Genomic DNA, 5,435 nt, shown 5'->3' on the forward strand with positions numbered 1-5,435 from the left:
CAGGAATTTGTCCGAGGTGACTCCGAACGCGCACTTTGTAGGATTAAGCTTCATTTGGTACTTCCTGAGCTTGGAGAAGGCTTCATTGAGGTCAGCCACATGGTGCTCTGCCGTCCGGCTTTTCACCAGCATGTCGTCCACATAGACCTCCATATTTCGGCCTATCTGGTCTTTGAAGATTTGGCTGACCAGCCTCGGATATGTAGCTCCTGCATTCTTCAGCCCGAATGGCATCACCTTGTAACAATAAGTGCCCTTGTCGGTGATGAAAGCCGTCTTCTCCTGATCTTCGGGCGCCATTCGGATCTGATGATATCCTGAGAAGGCGTCCATGAAGGTTAGCAGTTGATGTCCCGAAGTAGAGTCGACAAGCTGGTCGATGCTGAGAAGGGAGAAACTGTCCTTTGGGCAGGCCTTGTTCAAGTCGGTGTAGTCCACGCACATGCGCCATTTTCCATTGGCTTTCTTCATGAGGACGACATTGGCGAGCCAGTCTGGATAGGAGATCTCTCGGATGAAGCCGGCTTCGAGGAGTCTGTCCACTTCCTCGGCCGCCGCTCGCTGTCGTTCCGGGGCGGAGCCTCGCTTCTTTTGCCTCATGGGTCTGCAGGTCGGTTTCACCTGGAGTCGGTGAACCATGACCTCAGGGTCGATTCCTGGCATGTCGGCGGGCGACCAGGCAAAGACATCCATGTTGGCTCGAAGAAATTCGATCATACGCCCTCTTTCGCAGGAACTCAAGCCGGAGCCGACCTGTACGGTTAGTTCGGGAGAACTTTCTAGTAAAGGGATTTGGATAAGGAGCTCACCCGGCTCTACCCGTTTCTTCCAAGGATCGTCCCGCACGTCCAAGGTTTCGATGGGCAGCATACGGTCCATTGCTTGGGTCGACGCCTTGGCCAGTAGCTCCTGCTGGCTTAATGCTTTGGTCGATCGCTTCGCTTTGTGGGTCGCCATGTAGCACTGTTTGGCCACCATCTGATCTCCACAGACCTCGCCTACTCCTTGGTTGGTAGGGAACCGCAGGAGCAGGTGGTAGGTCGAGACTATAGCTCGGAAGACATTTAGCCTTGGTCGTCCTAGGATAGCATTGTAGGCCGAAGGCAGGCGGACCACGAGAAAGTCCGTCCTCACAGTACTTTCTCGGGGGGCGAGACCAACCGTGACTAGAAGGCTGACCTCACCCTCAACCGGGACTGAGTCCCCGGTGAATCCGACCAACGGGGCATTTATTTTCCGAAGCTGGCTTTCCGCTAACCCCATTTTTTGGTAGGCATGGTAATACAAAATATTTGCTGAGCTTCCATTATCAACTAAGACCCGCTTTACATGAAACTTGTTTACAATCATGGATATGACCACAGCGTCATTGTGAGGAGTCTCAACTCCTTCTAAGTCCTCCTCCGAGAACGAAATGGCTTCGGAGGTGCGTGGGCGCTTAAGGGGGGTCCTTTCCTCGGCTAATTCTTCAGCCGAGCTTCCTCGTCCAATGACGTTGATGGTGCCGGCGATGGGCCTGTTGTCATTTGGATTTTCGGACGGCATGACATTTTTCGCTGGCCTCCTTTCCTCACGTCGGTTCCTCACAAACCGATTGAGTACCCCACGGCGAATAAGGTCTCGGAGCTGGAAACAATCCTCCGTGTCATGTCCGTGGTCCCGGTGGAAGCGGCAATACTTCCTGGGGTTGCGCGGGACTCCTACATCCCGTATCGGAGGCGGAGGTCGGAAAAAGTCCCGACCTTCAATCTCCATCAAAATCTCGGTCCGGGGTGCATTGATGGGTGTGTAGTTCTCGTACCTCCCCGACTGCATTCGAGGTCTTGGCGGGGACCTCGGCCGAGGTGGGGACCTTGGTCGAGGTTGTCCCCACTGTCGAGGCGGACTCCTCAGACGAGGGAGATTCTTCTCTCGGCGGGAGATCGGCTCCTCTGGCGACCGCGCTCCTTGCGGCACTTCTTCTGCTTCTTTGAAGCCCGCTCGGTCGCACCCCGCCTGGAGGCGATAGCCTCCTCAGCCTTTGCATATTTCCGAGCTCGGGCCAGCATTTCGGTGAAGTCGGCGGGGAAGCTCTTCTCGACGGAGAAGAGAAATCTGTAGGAGCGAGCCCCAGTCTTTAGCGCCGACATGGCTATCGACTGGTCAAGCTCGCGGACCTCCCAAGTTGCAGCGGTGAAGCGGTCGAGATACTTCCTGAAAGATTTCTCCTCCTTCTGCTTGACATCCAGGAGGAAGTCCGATGTTCGCCGCTGGCGCCGGCTGGCAGCGAAATTGGTGGCGAACTGCCTGCCAAGCTGCTCGAAAGAGAACACCGTGCTCGGCTTTAGTCCGGAAAACCAAAACCGAGCTGTCCCCCGGAGAGTTGCTGGGAAGGCTTTGCAGAGCACAGCCTCCGAGGACCCTTGCAGTGCCATGAGAGCTCGGTAACTCTCCAAATGATCGAGGGGGTCAGTAGTTCCATTGTAGGGCTCCACTTGGGGCATTTTGAACCTCGGTGGGACCGGCTCGTCCTCGATCTGGCGGGAGAAGGGGAACTTGGTGGTAAATTCAAAGTCCCCCTCGCGCCTCGCCTTCCTACTATGAAGCGCCTCAATCTGGCGCTCGAGGTTCTCGACTTTCCTGTCGAGCTCCCCAACCTGGGGGGTTGCCACGGTAGCTTGTTCCGGCTCGTGGCGGTCCGAGGCTGACTCGGCCTCCGAAAGTTGCGGCCTTCGATCGATGCTTCTCCCTGGCAGCTCCCTCCGGGGTGACGCTCGGGCTGAGTCTTGGCGATGGCTCCACTCTTCGTCGTTGGCCCTCGAGGAGCCACGGAGATTTTGACTCTGGGGCACTGGTCCATTGGGAGGGAGCACTGGCTGGACCTGGGCCTGCGGGGGCGGCATAGGTAGGGATCCCTCGCGCTGCAAGCCTTGGACAGCTGCAGCCAAGGCTTGGACCTGCTGCACCAGGATGTTGAACTGTTCCGGCTGGACTTGAGGAACTGGACCAGCCGGAGATGGTGAGTTCTGGACAGAGTGTCCAGGACTTGGTGGGAGACGCCGGGAGGTATTAGAAGTTCCTTTGCTCCTCAACTTCATGGCCACAACTCGGTCCTTTCCTCTAGCGCCAACTGTTGCTGGAAATTGGACCCGGGGGCGGCCGTCGGCTGAGGAGGAGGAGCTCCGGCGCTGGGTCGGCGGGAGGAGGTGGTCCGTCGGCGAGCGGCGTCCTCCAGTAGACTTGCAACAAACCGATGGCTGGGGTTTTCGGCGCCGGCCCTCCGATGCTTAAGTCAGAGGGAAAATATAGGTAGAAACAATGTACCCAGAGTTTCAGCATCCAGCCCCCTTTAAGGTAGAGGGGTTCTTCTTTTATAGGGGGCACTGGGTTACCTGTGATGCGACGGGACCAGGCTGCCGTATGACTGAGCACGTCGCATGAATTGGTGCATGATCATGTGAATTAATGCCTTGTCGTAGAGGATGAGGTCAGAAGCAGGGAGTTGTCACGGTTGATCGAACGCAGCCGAGCTGGCTTGCCGTGGAGGACTGGAGATCTGCGGACAGCGGGAGCCCTACGCATTAATTGTTGAGTAAGCCGGGGGTCTGCAGAGACCATGCGCATTAATTGTTGAGTAAGCCGGAGGTCTGCAGAGACCATGCGCATTAATTGTTGAGTAAGCCGGAGGTCTGCAGAGACCATGCGCATTAATTATTGAGTAAGCCGGAGGTTTGCAGAGACCATACGCATTAATTGTTGAGTAAGCTACTCAGGGCATGGTCCCAGATCGGGCTGTAGGAGGATGTGACCGCAGCGGGCAGTAGGAGGGGTTCGTCTTCTGGGATCGGATGCCTTCCGAGATCGGTCGCTTTAAGGTTGAGAGTTCCAGAGTTGGACGCCTGGTCGGGCGCCAGGTGGGTCGTCCGAGGTCGGTCGTCCGAGTTCGGGCGCCAGGTCGGTCGTCCGAGGTCGGACGTCCGGGTGGGTCGTCCGAGGTCGGACGTCCGGGTTGGTCGTCCGAGGTCGGACGTCCGGGTTGGTCGTCCGAGGTCGGTCGTCCGAGCTTGGGCGTCAGGTCAGTCGCCCGAGGTTGGACGTCCGGGTTAGGGCGCTTCCGATCACGTGCTAGCGATGCGCCCACGTACTTGGGGGGACTTGTATTTTCCCCAACAGGGTCCTCATCTTTCCAAGCCCTTATTCGTTTAATGTATTTTCTGGATAAAATACGCCGGGAAGATCTTACGAGGCTGATGAGAACCCCTGGGACCCAAATAGGCCCTTCATCCGTTTGACAAACCTACTACCCGACTTTAATATTTATGTACATTTTTTAATCTAAAATTCAATTTTTATGGTCCACACCTAGACTGTCACCTCATTGCGTGAACTTGCTACCTGACTTGGACCAAACTGCCTCCAAATTGGTGACGGATAGGTTAGGCATGGGCCTAAAGCCAAATCCACTAAAACTTTCAAGTCGGTTGGGCTTGAGTTTTTAGACTGACTTGATCTGAAGCAAATCCAAACCCACATAAAGTACCTATTTATTATATAACTACATAGATATATGCACATATATATATATATATATATATATATATATATATATATATATATATATATATATATATATATATATATATATATATATATATATATATATATATATATATATATATATATATATATATATATGTATGTATGTATGTATGTACGTACGTACATAAACATCCACATACACAGACAGATATAATATTAACTTTATAGTATTTTTTTTCAATTTTTAATGTCTTATCATAGAAACTTTATTTTATAGCTTAGAGAGGTAGAAAGAGTTAAAAGTAATCACATGTTATATTATGTTTTAATTTTTATACTTAGCTTTACATAATGTGTATCTTTCTAAAATTTAGTCAATTACTGTTGAATGGTAAATCATAAAATATTTATTGTTTATGATTTAATTCTTTTAGCATGTACTGGATATTTTATTGATAAATACCTTAAAGCATGAATTGTTTTGGCTTGATTAACTTTTTAAGATATAATATTTGATATTTGACGCGTATTTGAATATGTTCTCATCAACTTTTTAAGGTATAATATTTGATACTTTATAGATATTACTTGGATGCTACTTGATGGACCAAGCGCGAACCAAGATCTAATCTGATTCTTCAATGGACGTGTATGGAACAAAACAGACCCGAAACCCAACAGGTATGGGTCGGTTTAGTAAAACCCGACCCGGCCCAGCGTCTATGGGCCAATTGGCGGGCTTTGAACTGTGAATCAACGGCCGATGGACAAGTGTCGTGGCGAAAGCGAGGGCTCCCTGCTGTCGATCAATCTGGTCCTCACGCCTTTCATCTCATCATCCATCCACATGCGAACGCCAACGAGCGCACGCAAGGCATCGTGGACGCGAGGCAAATATTCGCAACCCACCCTAGAGA

This window comes from Phoenix dactylifera, chromosome 9, assembly GCF_009389715.1.
Source record: "Phoenix dactylifera cultivar Barhee BC4 chromosome 9, palm_55x_up_171113_PBpolish2nd_filt_p, whole genome shotgun sequence".
Lineage (NCBI taxonomy): Eukaryota > Viridiplantae > Streptophyta > Magnoliopsida > Arecales > Arecaceae > Phoenix > Phoenix dactylifera.